The sequence below is a fragment of the Cetorhinus maximus genome, chromosome 2 (genome assembly GCF_964194155.1).
Source record: "Cetorhinus maximus chromosome 2, sCetMax3.hap1.1, whole genome shotgun sequence".
NCBI classification, from domain to species: Eukaryota; Metazoa; Chordata; class Chondrichthyes; order Lamniformes; family Cetorhinidae; genus Cetorhinus; species Cetorhinus maximus.
In genome coordinates, this window is record NC_135880.1 from 15,305,786 (window position 1) to 15,329,542 (window position 23,757).

Genomic DNA, 23,757 nt, shown 5'->3' on the forward strand with positions numbered 1-23,757 from the left:
GGAATCCTGCGATGAGTAACTCACCTCCTGACTCCCCAAAGCCTGTCCACAAGGCACAAGTCAAGAGCGTGATGGAACATTCCCCACTTGCCTGGATGAGTGTAGCTCCTACAACACTCAAGAAGCTTGACACCATCCAGGACAAAGCAACCCGCTTGATTGGCACTACATCCACAAACATTCACTCCCTCCACCATCGATGCACAGTAGCAGCAGTGTGTACCATCTTCAAAATGTACTGCAGGAATGCACCAAGGTTCCTTAGACAGCACCTTCCAAGCCCACGACCACTACCATCTGGAAGGACAAGGGCAGCAGACACATGGGAATACCACCACCTGGAAGTTCCCCTCCTTGTCACTCACCATCCTGACTTGGAAATATATCGCCGTTCCTTCACTGTCACTGGGTCAAAATCCTGGAACTCCCTCCCTAACAGCACTGTGGGTGTACCTACACCACATGGACTGCAGCGGTTCAAGAAGGCAGCTCATCACCACCTTCTCAAGGGCAACTAGGGACGGGCAATAAATGCTGGCCCAGCCAGCAAAACTCACATCCCATGAATGAATAATAAAAAAACTTCCCAGGTTTCTGGCATTGGGAGGAATGGTGGAGTCCAGAAATCTCCTGAGTCTGAGTCAGATGAGGAGAATTTGGATTCGGTGATACCTCAGTTGCTGGAGCTCCAATGGCAAGCTCGGGAACATCAGGAAGTGATGTCCGCTGCACTCCTCAGATTTCAAGGCATGACAGAGGAGTCTGTCCGCTTTCAGTCTTAGGTGATAGTGCTGGCATGCCATTGCACCAAGGTCAACGCTGGTAGGTCAAGCAGCCACCATGGAGATCTTGGTCCAGGAATTCGCTCCTGTACTGCTGCATGGGCTGACCTCCATCGCTGATGCTATCACTGGCCTCCATCAGTGTCAACACGGAAGGGGTGCCGGGCAGCTCGATCTCACTTTAGCTTCCCCTTCTCCTCAAGGAGTCAGCTAGGTGCGCCCGGGCAGCCTAGGGGGGTGGATCAGCAGGTGCACACCCTGGGCCATTCACCCAGGTGACTCCGGGATTGTCCGGCCCATCTGAATCCCTTCTTCCTGTGACCCCAACAGCTCTAGTTCCACAGGCCAAGGAGGGTGCCACTGCCACAGAGCAGGACCCCAAAGCAGGCCTCCAGGTCTCGGCCCTCCAGAGGATGCCCATCAAGATCATTACAGACAGGGTATTGCAGTTGGCAGGCTGCCTTCACATCCGCTGTGGATGTCTGGGGAGCAACAGGATGTAGCGGCAGGGTTAGGAAAGTTAAGAAGATGTAGTTGCACAGCCTGGGCATGGGTGTTAATCACTTGTACATACTGTCCACTATTGTCAATAAACTCCCAAGAATGCCTCCCAGCCTATGGCTCCTTGTTATGATGAACAGTGCTTATGTCACTCAGATGTGTAACCCTGGTTCCTGCACAAGATAAAGGCAGGTCTCTCAGTCCAGGGCCTCTTCCCTTTGCAGTGTGCAGCCTTCAGACCAAAGTGATGGTCTGGCCTCACACTCCCTGGACACATTAGTGATGCCTGCACCTCGAAGGTGCTTGTCATTGCTGCCAGAATATCGTGGGCAGGCACCACAGAGTTCTGTCCTTCTCTCTCTGTGCTCTCAGTACCTTTGAGGTGGGGATGGCCCCCATCTCTTCAGCATCTGTGACCAGTGATGCTGGGCTCCTGAAGCGGTCAGGTGCTGACGGCTGACAATGGATCACAGAATCACAGAATCACAGAATCACACAGTGCAGAAGAGGACCTTCGGCCCATCGAGTCTGCACCGACACGTGAGAAACACCTGACCTACCTACCTAATCCCATTTACCAGCACTTGGCCCATAGCCTTGAATGTTATGACGTGCCAAGTGCTCATCCAGGTACTTTTTAAAGGATGTGAGGCAACCCGCCTCCACCACCCTCCCAGGCAGTGCATTCCAGACCGTCACCACCCTCTGGGTAAAAAAAGTTTTTCCTCACATCCCCCCTAAACCTCCTGCCCCTCACCTTAAACTTGTGTCCCCTCGTGACTGACCCTTCAACTAAGGGGAACAGCTGCTCCCTATCCACCCTGTCCATGCCCCTCATAATCTTGTACACCTCCATCAGGTGCATTTAAAGTTTCACGATTGCATCTCCATGATATGACCCTGATCACAGAGCACAAGTGAGCTGCCCTCAGCCAGGCAGGCGTCACACATTCTCAGAGGCTGTGTGCAGATCTATGGAGTATCCTTGCTGCATCTTGTCATCATCCTCCAAGGATCTATGAGGGCTTCCCGAGCGTGCCTCCCTCGTCTGGCCAGCTCAATAGCCTCATCGCCAGCATCCTCACTTTTGAGGATGTCATCACCATCATCACCTTTGACGTCCTCCTCATCAGAGATATGTGCAGCTCCTCCATCTCCTCCTCAGCCAGGTCCTCCCACACTTAACAACGCCAGGTTGTGTCGTGCACAGCAAGCTATGATGATGCCTGACACCCTTGGTGAACTGTATTGCAGTGCTCCACCAGACCTGTCGAGGCACCAGAACCTCATTTTCAAAATGCTTATCATTTGCTCCACCAAAGTCCGGGTTGGGGTGTGAGCCACGTTTTACCGTCACTCTGTTGCAGTCTGAGGCCACCGCACGGGCACCATCAGTCATGTCCTCTGTCGGTAGCCCCTGTCCCCGAGGAGCCAACCCTGCAGCCTCTTTGGACCCTAGAAGATGTCAGGGATCTGAGACCAGCTAAGGATGTAGGAGTCATGGACGCTCCCTGGGAATTGTGCATAGGCCTGTAGGGTGTGTTTGTGGTGGTCACACATCAGCTGAACATGCAGCGAGTGGAAGCCCTTGCGATTGATGTAGCTGACTGCTTGTTGCTATGGAGATCTAAGCATAAGTACGGTCGATGGCACCCTGCACCTGTGGAAAACCTGAGATCTGCTCAAATCCCAGTGCTCTTGCTTCCTGATCCCAGGCGAAATGCACAAATTTCTGTGCCTACGTGAAGATATCATCCATGACCTCCTGGATAGAATTGTGCGTGGAGGCTTGCAAGATCCCACACAGGTCATCTGTAGAGCCCTGGAATGAGCCAATGATGTAAAAATTGAGTGCCATAGTCACTTTCACGGCCACTAGCAGTGGATGCCCTCCATGTTCCCATGGTGCCAAATCCTACAGCCAAATCCTATGTGACCAACCAGTTCGCTAGACATGCACACCCTTCAGCGTCACTGGTTCTCAGTCATCTACAGGAATGAAAAGCGGCGTCGATAGACCCTGGGTCTAGCGAGGTGCCTATGAGCGCCAGCTCTCTGTGGATCTTCAGCTGTGTGAGCACCAGCCGCTGCCGCCCCTTCATCTCGAGGGAGGTGCTCCTCCATTTGCTGAGCCAGGCACCTCCACCACTCTCTTCTGCTTCTTCTCTGCTCCCTGTAAGCCATGAGGCATCCCGCTAAATCACCAGGCTCCGTGACCCTGATGTTCTCCTCCTGCAGGATCAAAGAGAGAGACGCGTGGTGTGGCATGGGTGTACTAAGAACTCTCTTGGTTAAGTCTGAAGGCCCCTTCATGCATGCACAAGAGTGCTGGACACTAGAATGACCAGTGTGTAGTGCCCTCATTGGCTGTCCGAAACCCCACCCATCTCCGCCCCACTCCACCTGACCAATTGGCAGCAGCTTTGCCCACTGGACTGCATGCTGTGCTCTCAGCTCAGGCACAGGCACAGGCATTCTCCTAACCTGCACTGTTAGCTTGAACCATGGGGAAGACTGGTCCAAACCTTAATAAAGACATCGCAAGGGGCTGTGAGCACCTCCACCAGTGACTGCGCCATGGTCACCTTTCACAAGGGGATTGTACACCTTGCTCAGTTGGCCAATTGTTCTGCTGCCGCCTAAAACGCACATTAATTTGCAGTCTGCGCCTGAGGGGGTGAAAAGTTCTGGAGCATTTGGTGACACTTTCATGCTTTTGAGTTGCTCGAGTGGGCAGAAAAGCTTCAGAGGCTCCGACTCCAAGTTTGTCAACGGAGCTGCTGCTGAACGGTCTCAGCAGGGGAAGAATGCTCGCTTTTGACAAGTTTTTCCAAGCGCATGGCCACATCCCTCACCCACCCCCACCATCCCCTGCCTCCTTAGCACGTGCTTGATTATTTCCTGCAGTCCATCTGCGCTGTCTTGCCCTCCACCCCCTCTGCCCTCTGCCCACCAACCCCCACCCCACAAACCAGGCCTGATGCACACTTGAGCCCTTGGCTCAGCACCGAACTGAAAGTCAGCCGAGAAAAAGCGACTTGCCCGTGCCCCCTGCGAAAGCGCGGCGCCTCTTCCTTGATGTCCTGCGGGGGCAATACTCGTGAGCGCTGAGCATAACTGTGTGCACTCACCTCCGAGTTCCCCTCGAAGTTCAGCTCGCCAGGTGCAGGCCTTTTAAAGGCCGTTGTGAAGCCGTTCTGATGTCACGCCGACGCAGGTGGTAAATTTGAGGTGGAGGGATGGTTCTGACGAGCAGGGCACATACATTAAAATGACGTTCCTAACGCCCGGTGATGGGAAACGTGGTCCGCCGTTGACAGGTGGTGCGGATGATTGCAAATTGGTTTCACGACCGCAATAAAACCGATTTTTGGCCTTCTCCGCCATGATGCCCGACTCTGAGGGGGCCGCAGTTTCCGTGCTGTAAATTCTAGGTAACGCTAGGGCCGGAATCTTCCGGGGAGCGGAAAACCACCGTCGGATTGCCACTCCATTCCTACTTTCTCCACCACAGTGGCGATCCTCTTTTCTGGCTGGGACCCTCCAATCCCAGTTTCTCCAGAGATGTGGAGCAGACCTAAAATGGAACTGCTTCTTCATAATGCTGGGCTTTCTGGAGGGAGAAAAGCTGTTCTCTCTTTTTACCGCATTAACTACCCTATCCTGGTAAGTAAAGAGTTTATATGTCCCATAGCTTCTTTGAAATGCTTTGGAGAGAAGGTAAATGGGTAAGAGGGTAGAGTGGGTAAGGGGGTAGGGTGCCAAGTGGATAGAGTGGTAGGTGGGTAGGGTGGTAGGTGGGTAGGGTCACAGGTGGGTATGGTGGTAGTTTTGTAGGGAGGCAGGTCAGTAGGGTGGCATTTGGGTAGGGTGGCAGCTGTGTAGGGTGGCAGAAGGATATGGTGGTAGGTGGGTAGGGGTGGCAGGTGGAAGCGTGGGTACGTGGGTGCGGTGGCTAGGGTGGCAGGTGAGCGAGTGGGTAGGTGGATCAGAGGGTAGTTAGGTCGGGTTGGGAGAGGTTGTCAGCTCGGGGGCTAGTCAGGTTGTGTCGGGGGGAATCGAGTGGTGGGGGCTAATCAGGTCGGGCTGGTGTGGAGTCGGGTTGTCAGGGGGGAGTCAATTGGTGTGGTCAGATCAGGTTGGGTTGGGTGGGGGAAATTGGGTGATGGGACCAAGAAAGTTCAGGCGGTGGGAGGGGTGTGGGGTGGTGGGGGGCAGGAGGTGACAGGTTGGGTTGGGGGAGTCGGGCTTCAGGGTGTGGGTCTGGTGGTAGGGACTAGTCAGGTTGGGTCAGGAAGAGTCAGGGTGTATCAGGGGAGAGGTGGGTGGTCAGCGGGGCAGTCGGAAGATTGAGGTGAGTGACTGGGTGTCAGTGCGAGTGAATGGGGATCAGTTGTATAGTTACCCAAGAGTTAGACTATGTTTTTTCTTGTCTAACATTTCTTGGGTAATTATCCAGGTAAGTAAGTTGGAAATGTCTGAAATCTCTGACCCTAACTCAGAGTTGGAGACTTTTTCAAAGGGTCCCAGGGAGAAGGGAAATTGCCCCATTGGAAATTCAAACTTCCCAGGCAATTCCCATGGAGTCAGAGCTTTGGGACTTCTGAGAGATCCCATATTGCATCTTCCAGGGTACTTCTGGTCTCTGACTACCTAGAGGTTGGAAGATTTTGGCCTGTGTTATGTCAGAAAGCCATAGCACCAATCGAAATGAGCAGAGGTGTGGACCATGAAAGGAATGAAATAATGTCCAGACACATACACACATTCGTGTTAGCCAGATGTGCTCCAGCTGCAGTATTGGTGATATAGGCTGCAATGTAAATTTTTCACCAATGTCCATTGTTCCTCTGAGAACTCCTCCTCTACAGGGGTGACCCTGTAGATGAGACAAAGATGGATGTGGAAGAACAGGCCTGGCTCATTGCCCTTGGAACCAATATTACCTGTTCAGGCTAAAACAAATCTTGTACAATAGGGTCTTTAACCTCTTCCAGCCAAATCTCCAACCATGGTTGCCCCAACCTTCTGCTTAGGTCGATGTTATAGCTTGATGGGGACTTAAAGCCGCCAATGCCGTCTGGTGCTGAATCCATGTCATCAGGGTCACCACATTTCAATATCGACTGGTGCAACTCCCGCCAGCTGTGCAACCTCAGAGAGCTCAACTTCTCTCCAGTCCTCCTCATAAAGCACTGATTTGGTCTCAATCGCAGTTCTTGTGTCAATTCTGGGCACCACATTTTATAGAGGATGCAAAGGCATTGGAGAGGGTCCAGAAAAGATTTACGAGAATCGTTCCAGGGATGAAGAAATTTCAGTGACGTGGACAGATTGGAGAAGCTTTACAGAAGAGAATGTTGAGAGGAGATTTGATAGAGGTGTTCAAAATCATGACGTGTCTGGACAGGGCAGAGAGAAACTGTTCCCATTAGCGGAAGGATCGAGAGCCAGAGGACACTAACTTAAGGTGATCGGCAAAAAGTGCCGAGATAAGGTATAATTTTTTTACGCAGCGAGTGGTATGCACTGCCTGGCTGTGTGGCGGAGGCAGGTTCAATCATGGCTTTCAGAAAGGGATTGGGCTGCTCTTGCAGAGAGCTGGCACTGCCACAGTGGGCCAAATGGCCTCCGTCTGTACTGTAATCATACTATGATTCTATGACTCTGGCCTCTGCAGGATCTCCGATCTTCCTCCAGCCCTGATCTCAAGTCTCCTCACTCACCTCTGATCCCCAGTTTCTCTCCTCCTACCAGCGAGCAGTGGGGATGTACTCCTGCACCCATCCAACCACCAGACTGTCAGGGGTCGGGAAGGTGGCTAGACAACAACCGGATTTGACCCTGCCATTAACCTCAGCAGGGACAATCCGCATCTCCTGCCTCACTTTAGTAATAAGCCTATTATTGAAAACAATTTAAACTGGAAAACAGTCGATAATGGATAAACTGAAAGGAGAGCTCTGCATTTTTAAAATTCTTACATGGATAACTGGCAAGGCCAGCATTTTGTTGCCCTTGAACTGAATGGCTTGCTAGGCCATTTCAGATGGCAGTTAAGAGTCAATCACACTGCTGTGGGTCTGGAGTCACATGTAGGCCAGAGCAGGTAAGGATGGCAGATTTCCTTCCCTAAAGGACATTGGTGAACCAGATGGGTTTTGGCAACAATTGATGATAGTTGTCATGGTCACCATTACTGAGACTAGCTTCAATTCCAGATTTACTTCCAAAGTTGCAATTGAATTCCAATGGCTATCATGGCGGGATTTGAAATTTTTTCCCCAGACCTTTAGCCTGGACCTCAGGATTACTGGTCTCATGACATTACCACGACGCCACCATCACACTACCGCATGGCTATGGGAAATGGCAGAGGGGTGGGACTAATTGAAAAGCTTTTTCAAAGCGCTGTAACCGACAAGGTGGGCTGAATGGCTTCATTCTGCTGCTCATTGATATACCACAGGTGATTTGTTGACAAAAGACACTTAAAAACAATACCTGGATTTTAATTTCACTAAACAGTTCACATCTTAGGAATAACTCTTTCACATGGCCGAATCAGAAAATGGTACCTACTGCACCAATCGTTTGGTAGTGCCACTCTCATGCCAGAAGCATTGTTGAAGGAAAGAGGGAGATGAAAAGCTTCGAGAGAAATTGGCACACCATCTTCCAGATGGATGATTAGCCACAGGAACACAAGGCAGCTTTAGAAGCAATTCTCTGTCAGCTTCAGTAAGATGGGATTTGAGTGAGACATGAGGAAGCATATGCGACTCGACAGGGCTAAGGATACAACAGGTCACTTATTGTGTTTGATTTAATTGTGCATTGTCAGCTTCATGTGGCCTGTGTTTGAACATTCCAACGGCAAGCGGGCTTTCTCTTCCAGCTAGTTGAGTAGACTACTGCGCGAGTGACTTTTACTTGGTGGCTCTCTGATGCCTATTTCATTCTCTTGCCATTTATAATTGCCTTGCCTTTCTACAATGACCACAACTATAAGATTGCTCGCTACCATAACATAAGGGACAGCAGCAGGAGCAGGCAATATGGACCTCGAGCCTGCTCCACCATTCAACACGATCATGGCTGATCTTCTGGCTCAACTTCACAATCCTGCCCTATCCCCACATTCCTTGATTCCTTCAATGTTTAAAATGTATTGATCTTGTTAGGACTGGGGTGGGAGCAGTGCACAGTGTATCTAGCCCCATGACTCCACAAGGCGCACCATTAGTTTAAGCGTTCCATTCACTTACCAAAATGGCCAATTATTTGCCTTCACTGCTATTAGACCCAGAATAAAAGAGAATTTAACCAGGCTGCTTTCAGTAAATGCAGAATGATCGATTTATTATAAAACAAAACTATTTTTAAGAACTGGTTAACACACAATTTGTAATCTGGAAGTGTAACTATCTATCCCTTTTAAAATTCCCCAGTACGTTCACACACAGGCATGCACACACACACACAAACAAATAGGTCTCTGCAGAGATGAGCAGTTGAAGAAAAAAACTTAATAAAAAAGATAAAGTTCACAGGGTTTTGACACTGTTGATCTGGTGCTCCCTAGTGCAAGGATGGGTTGCTAGTCCCAGTAGATGTCTGGAGGTTCTCACATCAGATAAAAGGACGACAATGAGAAGGGGGACGGGAAATACAGGGCTTGAAGATGTTGTATCTGAATGCACGCAGTATACGAAATAAGGTAAATGAGCTTGTGGCACAGACTGAAATTGACAGGTATGATGTGGTGGGCATCACGGAGACATGGCTGCAAGGGGCTCAGGACTGGGAGCTAAATAACTAAGGATATACATCCTATCAAAAAGATAGGCAGGTTGGCAGAGGGGGTGGGGTGGCTTTGTTAGTAAGAAATGAAATTAAATCGATAGCAAGAAACGACGTAGGGTCAGATGATGTAGAATCTGTGTGGGTAGAGTTGAGGAACCGCAAAGGTAAAAAAACCATAATGGGAGTTATGTTCAGGCCTCCGAACAGTAGTCAGGATGTGGGGCACAAGATACACCAGGAGATAGAAAAGGCGTGTAAGAAAGGCAAGGTTACAGTGATCATGGGGGATTTCAATAGGCAGGTAGACTGGGAAAATCAGGTTGGTAGTGGATCCCAAGAAATGAATTTGTGGAATGTCTACGAGATGGCTTTTTGGAGCAGCTTGTGGTGGAGCCCAATAGGGAACAGGCAATTCTAGATTTAATGATGTGTAATGAGGCAGATTTGATAAAGGAGCTTAAGGTGATGGAACCCTTAGGAGGAAGTGACCATAATATGATAGAATTTACCCTGCAATTTGAGAGGAAAAAACTGGAATCAGATGTAACGGTTTTACAGTTGAATAAAGGCAACTACAGAGGCATGAGGGAGGAGCTGGCCAGAATTGACTGGGAGATGAGGCTAGCAGGAAAGACAGTGGAACAGCAATGGCAGGAGTTTCTGGGAGTAATTTGGGAGACACAGCAAAAATTCATCCCTAGGAAGAAGAAGCATACTAAAGGAGGACGAGGCAACCATGGCTGACAAGGGAAGTCAGGGACAGCATAAAAGCTAAAGAGAAAGCATACAATGCGGCGAAGAGCAGTGGGAAACCAGGGGATTGGGAAGTCTACAAAGACCAACAGAGGACAACTAAAAAATAACTAAGGAGAGAGAAGATTAAATATGAGGGTAAGCTAGCTAGTAATATAAGAGAAGATTGCAAGAGTTTTTTTAGATATATAAAGGGTAAGAGAGAGGCAAAAGTGGACATTGGACCATTGGAAAATGATGCTGGAGAATTAGTAGCGGGGACCAAAGAAATGGTGGAGGAACTGAATAGGTACTTTGCGTCAGTCTTCACAGCGGAAGACACGAGTAACATCCCCAAAGTTCAAGAGAGTTGGGGGGCAGAGGTGAGTATGGTGGCCATTACCAAGGAGAAGGCGCTAGGAAAACTGAAAGGTCTGAAGGTGGATAAATCACCTGGACCAGATGGATTACACCCCAGAGTTCTGAAGGAGATAGCTGAAGAGATAGTGGAGGTGTAAGTGGTGATCTTTCAGGAATCACTAGAGTCAGGGAGGATCCCAGAGGACTGGAAAATCACTAATGTAACCCCCCTGTTTAAGAAGGGAGTGAGGCAAAAGACGGAAAATTAAAGGCCGATTAGCCTGACCTCGGTTGTTGGTAAGATTTTAGAGTCCATTATTAAGGATGAGATTGAGATTTCAGAATACTTGGAAGTGCATGGTAAAATAGGGCAAAGTCAGCATGGTTTCATCAAGGGGAAGTCATGCCTGACAAATCTGTTAGAATTCTTTGAGGAGGTAACAAGTAGGTTAGACAAAGGAGAGCCAATGGATGTTATCTACTTGGACTTCCAGAAGGCCTTTGACAAGGTGAAGCACAGGAGGCTGCTCAGTAAGATAAGAGCCCATGGTGTTAGAGGCAAGGTACTAGCATGGATAGAAGATTGGCTGAATGGCAGGAGGCAGAGAGTGGGGATAAGGGGGTCCTTCTCAGGATGGCAGCCGGTGACTAGTGGAGATCCGCAGGGGTCAGTGTTGGGACCACAACTTTTCACTTTATACATTAATGATCTAGATGAAGGAACTGAGGGCCTTCTGGCTAAGTTTGCAGATGATACAAAGATAAGTGGAGGGACAGGTAGTATTGAGGAGGCAGGGAGGATGTAGAAGGATTTGGACAGGTTAGGAGAATGGGCAAAGAAGTGGCAGATGGAATACAATGTGGGGAATTGTGAGGTCATGCACTTTGGTAGGAAGAATAGAGGCATAGACTATTTTCTAAATGGGGAGAGAATTCAGAAATCTGGAGTGCAAAGGGACTTGGGAGTCCTAGTCCAGGATTCTCTTAAGGTTAACTTGTAGGTTGAGTCAGTAGTTAGGAAGGCAAATGCAATGTTGGCATTTATTTTGAGTGGATTAGAATATAAAAGCAGGGATGTGCTGCTGAGGCTTTATAAGGTTCTGGTCAGACCACATTTAGAATATCGTGAGCAATTTTGGGCCCTGTATCTCAGGAAGGATGTTCTGGCCCTGGAGAGGGTCCAGAGGAGGTTCACGCGAGTGATCCCAGGAATGAAAGGCTTAACATATGAGGAATGTTTGAGGACTCTGGGTCTATACTCGATGGAGTTTAGAAGGATGAAGGGGGTTCTGATTTAAACTTACAGAATACTGAAAGGCCTGGATAGAGCGGACGTGGGGAAGATGTTTCCATTAGTAGGAGAGACTAGGACCCGAGGGCACAGCCTCAGACTAAAGGGAAGACCTTTTAGAACAGAGATGAGGAGAACCTTCTTTAGCCAGAGAGTGGTGAATCTATGGAATTCATTGCCACAGAAGGCTGTGGAGGCCAGGTCATTGAGTGTATTTAAGACCGAGATAGATAGGTTCTTGACTGGTAAGAGGATCAAAGGTTACGGGGAGAAGGCAGGAGAATGTGGTTGAGAAACGTATCAGCCATGATTGAATGGCGGAGCAGAGTCGATGGGCCGAATGGCCTAATTTCTGCTCCTACGTCTTATGGTCTTATGATCTTCAGTATGGAGGAAAATAGGGCTGGTTCAATTTGTTTTTGTCTCACTCTCTCGGGTTTCCAACTACAGACAAGTTCCTCTAGGATGAGAATTCCTAGATGGATACCGATAACCACACTGCATTTCAAGCAAGGCAAGGAGAGGGCGAGCTGGGTAGTTTTTCTCCTTCTAGGTTCATTCCCAACTGAGTTCAAAACAACATGAGGACTCGAAACGTCGACTCTTTTCTTCTCCGCCGATGCTGCCAGACCTGCTGAGTTTTTCCAGGTAATTCTGTTTTTGTTCGAAACAAGGTGAATCATTAAAGTAAATCATTAAGGCCCTTTGCCTTTAAGACAGTTTTTTTTATTTCCACCAATTAAAGTGATTGCAGTTCAAATAAACAAATAGTTTTCCTCCACAACTGTCATGCTGGTCATTTAGCTGCCATCATGTGATTTCTTGGAAAAAGTATGCTTGCTCCAGTCCAAGATGAACTTATGACCTTTACTTTAAAAAAAATCCAGGTTGGCTCTCAAGTGTCCAAGTATTGCAATTTCCTTCCAATTTTTAAAAGGAAATATAGTTCTTGTGGATATGGTTATAACAATCTCAAGCTTGAATATACTCATCAACCGAGCATCGACAGCTCCCCGGAGTAGAGAACTGCAAAGATCCACAACTGTTTGAGTGAAGAAATTTCTCCTCACTTCAGTCCGAATGGCTGATGGTTTATCCTGAGACTGACATCTGGTTCTAAACTGTCCAACCAGGGAAAACGGTGTCCAAATAACTAATGCACTTTTAAATAAGCAATTCTTATGCTAAAAAAATAACCCTGTTATTTTTTGTAACATGCCATTAAGGGATTGCAGCATGACATCACTAGAAGGAAATGTGTCATGTGATTCAGTTTTGGTTTCGCTTTTGCTTTCAGCAGAGCGCACACACACAGCTCTGCAACTCTGATGTTTTCAAGCTTTCTTACCTTTGTATTCATATGCCCATGTGCCTAGCCTCAATAAGGTGTTTACCCAATTCCTTATGAGTGATTGGTATCACTTTATATCATTACAAAAACACAACACTATTGTGCTTCCCTTCAACTGAAGCTGCACTCTGCATTCCCCATAGGCCGTATGCAGTATTCAATTATTCAATTGCTTGGTGTTTGATTATGTGCGACTGTTGACTCTTCTCTTCTGTGTGCTGTTAGCCAAGCCTGGGTGTGGTTACAGAGAAAAAAACACAGAAACTAAACCAAAGCCAGAAGCTGTAAGCATGAGAGGAGACATTTTAAGAACAGCTGTAAATAAAACTCCGACATAGAAACTGGTGCGCGATCTCTGCATATCTCCAAGGCACAAAACACAACACCGTACAATTACTTCTGGAGATTTATCATGCATCAGAACCCACAGCAGACTGAATAGGTTTCTTACAATTGTGTGTTTAGGTTAAATGAGTCCCTTTTGCAGCGTAAAATTGATAAATTGTTTATACGATCTCACTGCGTTGGATCACAAGCCAAACACTCATCCTTCCCACTGGCAGCACACCATCCAACACAGCTGTCAATCATTCTTTGGGCAATTTTGCCTCCCTGCACTGTCAACTAAACTCTTCGGTGTTGGTTGTGTCTCTTCGCATTAGCATGTTAATTTATTTGGAGCCTAAGACAACATTGATGAAACCTGAAAGGCCGCGGTTATTGTGTGTTCTGTGATGGAATTAATGCTCTGATTACATTTTCATCACGAGATACCTGGCGAATAAGGAATTTGCAGGGTTGAGTGATAACAGGGAGCTGCTGTCACTCACTACTGCAGTTTTCTCTGAAACAGCTTTGTTGCACTTGCATAGTAACAAGACTGGCAACCGAAAGGCCTTCTTTAAAGAGAGCAGATGTGCAGAACTCGAGGCCACATGCGTTCAGAGTAATTGTCAATAAGTGAAAAGCTTACGATCCTTCCTGTACTCAAATGATGAAAGTTATGCATTTAATGCCTAAGGCTTAGAACGTAGCAGGAACAAAGAAGGAACTCGCATTTATATACTGGCTTTCACATCCTCAGGAAGTCCCAAGGTGCTTCAGACTCAATGAAAGACTTTTGAAAGTGTCGCCACTGCCGGAGGGAAATACGGCAACCAAATGGTGCACAGCAAGATCCCAAAAAGAATGATAAGAGGAATAACCAGGCCAGGTGGCAGATTCATCTGTGGCTTGTAAAAGGATTTGGATGGTTATCAGAAGAGAAAAAACATTTGTACGTCTATGGGGAAGTGTGGGGCAATGGAATTGGTTGAGTAACTCTTATCGAGAGCCAACACGGCTACCAAGCTATAACCTTTCTATGATTGTAAGATTGGTTTCCTTTCTTCTGTGATGCTGGATGAGGGGTGTTTGTTGACCAACGCACTGGGAGAAATTCCACTGCTCCTCCTTGAGTCATGATATAGGACCTTTAACATCCGTTTGAATGGGACCTTGGTTTAATGTCTCATGTGAAAGATGGTACCCCTGACAGGGCAGCGCACCCTCAGCACTGCACGGGACTGTCCGCTTCAACTGTATGATCAACTCTCTGGGGCCAGGCTTGCGGACCTGCTGCCTCAGTGCTACCAACTGAAAATGAAAAGAAACCATTGCAAATTCTATTGCAATTGTACAGGGAGCTTCTTAAAAATGTGGAGTCCATTTTGTCACCTAGCAAGAGGAGGAGAGTGTCTGATGTTAAGAAGGGGTGTGAATATAAGTAGCATTTCTTAATGGTTGCACATAGTGACACCAATACTTGCAGCCAGAAAGGAGGTAATTGGATAATTTCCCCTCAGGCACATCTAGAGACGACATTGCAGTAAGTGACTGGAATTATAAGATCATAAGAAATAGTAGCAGGAGTAGGTCATTCAATAGGATCATGGCTGACCTGATTGTGACCTTAACGCAAATTCCTGACTGTTCCCCATAACCATTGACCCCCTTAAAAAATACTGTCTAACTCAGCCTTGAATATATTTAATGACTGAGCCTTCACTGCTCTCTGTGAAAGAGAATTCCACAGACCCACAACCCTCTGGGAGAAGACATTTCTCCTCAACTCCATCTTAAATGGGAGACCCCTTACCTTTAAATTGTGGCCCCTGGTTCTAGATTCCCCAACGAGAAGAGACATCTTTGCAGCATCGATCCTGTCAAGCTCCCTCAAAATATGTTTCAATAAGATCACCTCTCATTCTTCTAAACTCCAATAAGGGTAGGCCCAACATGCTCAAGCTTTCCTCATAAGACAACACCTTCATTATCTTTATTCATTTATCGGATGTGGGTGTTGCTACCTGGGCCAGCATTTATTGCCCATCCCAAACTGCCCTTGAGAAGGTGGTGGTGAGCTGCCTTCTTGAACCGCTGCAGTCCATGTGGTGTAGGTACACCCACAGTGCTTCTAGGGAGGGAGTTCCAGGGTTTTGACCCAGCGACAGTGAAGGAATAGTGATATATTTCCAAGTCCGGATGGTGAGTGGCTTGGAGGGGAACTTCCAGGTGGTGGTGTTCCCATGTGCCTGATGTCCTTGTCCTTCAAGGTGGTAGCAGTCATGGGTTTGGAAAGGAGCCTAAGGAACTTTGGTGAGTTCCTGCAGTGCATCTTGTAGATGGTACATGCTGTGCCTTTGTTCGTCGGTGGTGGAGGGAGTGAATGTTTGTGGATGGGGTGCCAATCAAGTGTAGGCTGCTTTGTCCTGGATGGTGTCAAGCTTCTTGAGTATTGTTGGAGCTAAGCTCATCCAGGTAAATTCCATCACACTCTTGACCTGTGCCTTATAGCTGGTGGACAGGCTTTGGGGAGTCAAGAGGTGAGTCACTCACCACAGGAGTGCTCTGAGCTGCTCTTGCAGCCACAGTATTTATATGGCTAGTCCAGTTCAGTTTCTGGTCAATGGTAACCCCGAGGATGTTGATAGTGGGAGATTCAGCGATGGTGATGCCAATGAATTTCAAGGGGCGATGGTTGGATTCTCTCTTGTTGGAGATGGTCATTGCCTGGCACTTGTGTGGTGCGAATGTTATTTGTCACTGGTGAGCCCAAGCCTGGATATTGTCCAGATCTTGCTGCTTTTGGACATGGACTGCTTCAGTATTTGAGGAGTCACAAATGGTGCTGAACATTGTGCAATCATCAGCGAACATCCCCACTTCTGACCTTATGATGGAAGGAATGTCATTGATGAAGCAACTGAAGATGATTGGGCATGGAAATCAGCTCAGTGAACCTTCTCTGAATTGCTTCCAATGCAAGTATATCTTTCCTTAAGTAAGGAGACCAAAACTGTACACAGTATTCTAGTTGAAGTCTCAACAATGCCCTGTACTGTTGTTGTAAGACCTCCTTACTTCAAAATTGATTTTACTTACATTTTTGATATCATATAACTATCTTTCACACACTGCATTTCCTGCTTTTATTGGGAGATGTTGCTATTGTTTCAGTTAAAACTTGTGTTTGCTGTGGTCCATAGAGTATCTTTTAAAATAGACTCTGTTTGCTGAGTGAAATAGCTGTTGGATATAATGTGCGGTTTAAATAGATTTTGTTGTAAAATAAACTCTTTTTGCTGTAAGTCCTATCCTACCTCTAACATTTTGGCTGACACAATGGTGTCAATAATCACTTTGTTGCTGAACATTGTTCACACACTGAGGGCATGTGGTAGCAATTTGTGAGCGGGGTGGCCAATAGATAGTGGGTGGACTGGGAACTGAGCTCGCATGCATTGGAGGAGTGAAACATTTAGCATTCAGAAAAGATTCTGTCAGTGCCGGTATGTGAAGGCAGTGAGCAAAAGCTGAGGTTAGAATAAGAAAGAGAGGTGGTGAAGTGTCTCCTTCTGTTTGGCGACGAAGTGTGTGTTGTAGCGGTGTGAATTGTTCACAGTGTTGGAGGAGAGGGGCTGGGGTATGCTGTGGTCTGGATGTAATGCAGAGAAATGGAGAAAGAGAGACCAGTACTCGCATTTGATCTGGTTTGACCACTGAACCATTTTTCTCATGTGGAGCAAAAACACTGGTATAGGTCTGTTGGGTCTATGAATGGCCTATGTCTGTGTTATAAAATTCTTTGTAATTTGCTGTGCTAAATCCAGGTCCTGGGGGTATTGCCCTGAGAATTTGCTATCTCTGCCATTCACCTCTAAGGCAGCATTGCTAGATTTTGGTCAGGATTTTATCAGCCCCCTGAAGATGGGCCTATTAATGGCTATTTCATGCCTCCCGCCGGCACTTTATCGGCATCAGAACAGACTCCCACCACATGGGGAGACAGCCAGGTACATCTAGGTGGCCTTCTAATGGCTTCTCGGACAAGATGCTTCCTCCCCACAGGTTCTACGTCACCCGGTAATAGCTGTCCCCATGGTTGTGACACCGATGATAGAGGCTTCACCCCTCTGATCACTGGGACCTGCCTGCACAGCCCAGGCACAGCAAAAAAAAAATCTTACCCAACCTTTGAGGGTGCATCAACATGGAGATGCTGTCTCCTTCTCCTGCAGCCTCAGCAGTGGCCACACCTATTGGTGGCACTGCCGAGCTACCAAACTGCAACCTATTGATTTTGTCAGCAGCTCCAAGATTCAGGCCACAGTCCTTAAAGGGATGGAAGCCCTGGCATGGGTGTCATCACTGGCCAGTAAAATCCCCTGTGTGGTCCTGCTGCTCACCCATGCGGTCTCGATGGTGGGGCCCCAGGCATGCTGATAAAATTCTGGCCTTTTTTTCTACCATCCTATCGCAAGCTGGGGACAGTACCTCCCTCTGCCTTTAATCAGCACTACCCCAGTGGAGTCCAAGAACATGGATGATCCAGTTTGACCCATTTTGAATGCTCTCCAGTATAAAGCCATCCAGAAATTTTAGCGACTTGTTACTGTTGTATGATGTTGTATATGACTGCATGGTATTGTAATGTAAAGGTGCTCAGCAGAGCAAGGGTTAACGTGGGACTGAAGAATAGTGACACCCAGGGTACGATGTATAGAGTCAGATGGTCATCAACTGAGAGCACAACCTGGAGAGAACACTCTAGAATTAGTCTACCTATATGGTAGCATCACTATGCATGACATTAACTGGGATCTGTACATAGTTCTAGACTACCAATAAATGGTTCATGTTCAAACATACAAGTCTCAAGATCTCATCCATGGCACACCAAATTACCCTTACAACATGGTGATCAATGGTGGCACACAAAATGATGATCAGCGGTGATATGAAAGGTGGCATTTTAAATGTTGAACCCAGAACAGGACCCCAAACCATGAGGAACCAAAAGCAGCTGAAGCCTGACCTGAGAGGTATGTGCCTAAGAAGAGAACTTGAAGAAACAATTGACTTAGAAGTTGAGGAATTCACCAGAGTGAGTGGAAGTCCATTGTGAGACCCCCGCCTGACTCAGAGTGAAGACACCTGCTCAGATCACAAATATGGGTGAGCAAAACTACAAAAATCGCAAGACACCTGAGTGGCGCAGAGCAAAAAAAGACTTCAGATCACAAGTCGGGTGAGCAACACTACAGAAAATTGCAAGACCCTGAGTGATGCCAAGTCAAAGGACCTGGACAGTTCACAAGAGGGTGAGCAAAATTGATTGTTCTTCAAGAACAAATGCAAAAGGGATGCATAACCATTCAGCAACATGAAGAAATGAAGACTGTCTTAAACAGTAGAATGGGAGAGCAGCACAAGAAACTTGGGGGGACTATGCTGGATTACAGGGAAGCTCAAGATGAAGCAAGCAAGCTTCACAAAGAAAAGGAAAACCTATCGAAGAATCTTCATACGCTTCAAGCATCCCTCAAGTCAGATTTTATTCTTCTGGAAAATTATAAAGAGGTCTTCAAAGGCGACCATGACAGTGATGAGGCCATTGCATTGTCCAGACGAGGCAGGCATGCTCGGCAGACCCCCATAGCTGCTAGATTCATGTAGGATGATGACGATATGCAGTGAGGACAGTCCATATATCCTCACATTGCATCTGTGAACATATGATTCCTGTCTGGCTGATGGCAGTGCAATTATACTCTGTGATAAGGCCCCTATCATGGAGATGCAGCAGATTCCCATAGTCCCTCCATCCCAGGAGAATGATGATAACAATCAATGGGGATACTCCATCCACCAAACACATCTTTCCTTCACCACCCCCCCTACCTCCCATTGGCATGTTGTGGGGGCCGTTCCCCCTGGGGCACCCTGGTTCACTCCTCCATCATCCCCAACACCTCTCCCCCCTCCCATGGCACATTCCCATGCAATCGCAGAAGATGCAACACCTGCCCCTTTTACCTCCTCCCTTCTCGCCGCCCAAGGGCCCAAACACTCCTTTCAGGTGAAGCAGTGCTTCACTTGCACCTCCTTCAATTTGGTTTACTGCATTCGATGCTCTCAATGTAAGGAGACCCCTCTACGTTGGAAAGACCAAACGCAGACTTGGCAACCGCTTTGCAGAACACCTTCGGTCTGTCCGCAAGCATGACCCAGACCTCCCTGTCGCTTGCCATTTCAACACACCACCCTGTTCTCATGCCCACATGTCCGTCCTTGGCCTGCTGCATTGTTCCAGTGAAGCTCAACGCAAACTGGAGGAACAGCACCTCATCTTCCGATTAGGCACTTTACAGCCTTCCAGACTGAATATTGAGTTCAACAACTTCAGATCATGAACTCTCTCCTCCATCCTCACCCCTTTTTTCAATATTCATGTTCATTTTTTCATTTTTATTTTTCATCCTTATTTTATTTTGATTTATTTTCATTTTTATTCATTGTTTTATCCTCAATTTTTATCCTATTCTCAATCTTTTTCCCTCACCACCGTCCCCTCCCCCATCCCCACAAGGGCCATCTGTCACTTGTTCATGTTGTTCTTTCCAGAGTGCTTACCCTTGTTCTGCTATCATCACATTCTGACCTTAATGCCACCATCAGCACCTTCTTTAGCCAGTACCACTATCATTAACACCCCTGTTCCCTTATGTCCATGACATCTTTGTCAATCTCTCCTTTGTCCCCACCTATTGCTGGCCTTCTATCCAGCTCCACCTGCTTCACCCACCTTAAACAGTATACATTTCGTCAAATTTTAACTTCTCTTTAGCTCTTTTGAGTCCATAAGAAGAGTCTTATGGACTCAAAACGTTATCTCTGTTTTTCTCGCCACCTGCTGAGATTTTCCAGCATTTTGTGTTTTTGTTTGGGACAGCCCATAGACCCTCACATAGCTAATGTGAATGTCTGACTCCTGTCTGGCTGAGGGCAGCTCGCTTCCGCTCTGTGAACAGGGTCATATCATGGAGGTGCAGCAGGGAAACTTTAACTTCTCCTGATCCTACGAGCTGAACCCTTCAGGACCACACTGTCACCGGACGCAGATGCTGATGAGATGGTGGGGTGGGGAGCTGCACCTCAAAATTGCTGAAAGCTCACAGAGTGCCGTCAGCCTCGGACATTCTGGCAGGAATAATAATCCCCATTGAGGTGCAGGCTTGATTGGTGTGTCCAGTGACAGTGAGGGCGCACCATCAGGGTGCTGGGAAGGTTGCACAAAGCACAGGGAAGAGGCCCTGGACTGAGACACCCGCCTTTATCTTGTGCAGGAACTAAGCTGTCTCGTCCAAGTGACATGAACACTGCTCACCGTGACAAGGAGCCATAGACAGGGTGACATTGTTGGGAATTTATTTACAACAGTCAACATTATATGCAAGTGATTAATGCTCATGCACGCGTGGTGAAACTACATTTTCTTAACCTTCCTAACCCTGCAGCTACACCTTAGTGTCCCCCTTGACAACCACAGCGGAGGTGGAGGCCATCTGCTGACTGCTACACTTGTCTGTGATGACCTTGATGGGCACCCTCTGGAGAGTTGAGACCTGGAGGGCCCTGGCAAGCTTTGGGTGTCCTGCTGTGTGGCACCTTCCTCGGCCTGTGGAGCTGCAGGTGCTGGGGTCACAAGAAGAGGGGATTCATATGGTTCAGAGAGGATGTGCACCTGCTAACCCTCCTCCCTACGGGTGCCTGAGGGCCCCTGACTGACTCCTTGAGGAGAAGGGAAAGCTGGAGTGAGATTGAGCTGCCCTGCACCCCTCTTGTGTTGACACTATTGGAGGCCAACTACGGTGTCAGCAATGGAGTTCAGCCCGCGCAGCAGTGCAGGACTGATGTCGGGGCTTGAGTTGAGGACCTGGCTCATGGACCCCTCGACTGCTTCCCAGATGTGCCTGCAAAAACAAGGAGAGATAACTAGTGCATGGCAGGGGACTACAGAATAAGAGAACTGACTCACAGCATGGTTGTCTGCCGGCCCCTCACTTGGTTGAGCACCGCCGACCTCGCCATCAGCACAGGAACGGTCCAGATCGTCGCCAGTCAGCTGAGTGACTCTATTTCCAAAGTCTGTTAGGACCATGAAGTCAGTCATCCCTCCACCAGTCTACAATCTCTCCCTTTTGTTGTGTGCCAGCCTGTCCTGCATGAAGACAGATGGAGAGAGTGTAAGCAGTGTGCCTGTCAGGCCAGATACTAAGGATGCCTGGCATGTGTGGGTGGTGAGTGGTGCCAAGGATGGGATGAGGACACGATCCAGAGGGCAGATGAAAGTGTGTGTGTGAGAGAGTGAATGGTGATGTCTTTGAACTGGCAGTGAGTGAGGTCTCTGTGGGTGTGTGATGGGTTTGTGAATGTGAGAGTTGAGAGCGATGAGAAGAGTGATTTACCCTGTCGGAACGGAAGAGATTATTCATCCTCTTTCAGCACTGGGTGGCTGTCCTCTTTTGCAGGGCATTGACACTGACCACCGCCGTCTCCGCTTGCTGATCTTTGCCCAGATCGGGTGTAGAGGAATTCGCAACTGGCTTCCATTACATCCAGTAGGCGCTCCAGGGAGGCATCACTAAATTTGGGGGCAGCATGTTTCCTCCCTTTGGCAGTCATCAGTTCCCGGCAGCTTCCTATCCCTTGGAGAGTGCTCGCTCTGTGTACAGGTGGCCTTTAAATATGGCGCCCGGTTTACTGAAGGCCTGAGGTGACGGCAGGGCGGGCGAATCAGAGGCTGGCCCACCAGCCACCCGGTGTGTTTACTGGGAATGCATTATTAATGAGGCGTGGCCAGGGAGGGGATGATGTGGTGCGAAAAGCCACTCTTTTCCCGCCCGCTACCGCACTTAGTGCAAACCTGGGACGATTCCACCCACTGACTTTGGAGGGAGTGCAGTATTACCAGAATTATACTGGGAGCTGAACGATACAAGGCATCGATTCCCCACTCGCCCCTACCCACACCAGCTAAAAAGTCATGAGAGAGTCCACTGAGCAGAGCACCAGCAGCCCCACAGCCATTTAATGGCTAATTGGCCAATAGCAGGGAGGAGATGGGACTGTCACACTTTTAAATCAGGAAGACCCTCCTCAGGGAGCTTCCAGACAATCAGAGGCCAGCAACTCTCCAGCACTTTGCGTCGGAGCCGTATGATGTTGCATCAGGGTTTAGGTGTGTGTTTGGGAGATTCCCCAGGTGACAAGATGGCAGGTCCCAGCAAGGGACTTGGTGGGGGGGGGGAGGTGGGAGCGGGGTTGCGCGTGAGGTGGTTGCGATTCTGAGGTTTGAGATGAGGGCAACCTGTGGATTGGTAAAGCCTTTGCGTGGGGCTCCAAATGGCCTAGGTGGCCTGTTAAGTAGGGACCCCACACCCCAGTCTGCGACCAGCCCACGCAGGCTTGGCATGGCCTTCTCCCGCCGCCGGTTAAATCCAGGCGGCCATGGGATGAGGCCCTAAAGTGGGCATTAAAGGCCCACTTAAGGGCCACAAACTGGCCCACCGGCTGGAGGGCCATCGTCAGCCGCCCATACCCCTGTATAATTACAGCGGGGTCCAGGAGCGGGTGAGAAGGCAGCGGGCAGGCCGCCTTTGGTTTTATTGACTCCCCTGCCTTCAAACCCGTCAGCAAAGGAGCAAAAAAAATCCAGCCCCTGGAATCCAATGGGTCATATTACGAGGAAAGGTTAAACAAGCGAGGGTTGTATTCCTAGAATGTCGAAGGTTAGTGAGTGGCCGGCTTGACGTTTTCAAAATATTAAGGGGAACAGCTAGAGTGGGCAGAAAGAAACTATTTCTGCCTGTTTGGAAATCAAGGACCAGGAGCACAGTCTAAACATTGGAGCCAGATGTTTTAGGAGTAAAATTTTGCAAAGGGTGGTGAAAGTTTGGAACTCTCTTCCACAAATAGGCACTAATGCTATATCAATTGTTAATTTTAAAACTGAGACTGATAAATGTCTATTCATCAAAGCCCTTAAGAGATATACAGCAAAGATGGGTATATGCTTCAGTTGCAGATAAACATGATTTTACTGAATGGCAGAAAAGAGAGAGGGACTGAATCTCCTTTTCCGATATTCCTAAACCGATATGACACGCAAGCTGTAGATACAATATTATCTCATGGCTCATCCTGCTGTGCAAACTGTAGATGGAGCTAAAATCTCCAAAGCAGAACAAAAATTCCCTTCAGTAGCAATGATAACATGTTCCATGTAGTGTAGACATCATTGACGACAAGCAAATGCTTTTATATGGGAAATAATTGGAACATTTTGACAAGCTTGCAAAGTGGGCATGTCAGTCCCATATTTATCCGATCACAATTCCTGTTCAATCATATTGCTTGAGCTATAGCTGTCAAAGGGGTTCTTAAAAGGTTGACCTCTGGATTACAATGTCTCAGTTCATCTTGAATGGCCACGTACACTGATAACATACCCTCGTATTATGGAAAATCCTTCACAGCTTAGTCAAGTTCCATGTTACCCTAGAATTTCTATTCCTAGTCCTACAAGGGAATGATGCTCTTATGCAATTTTT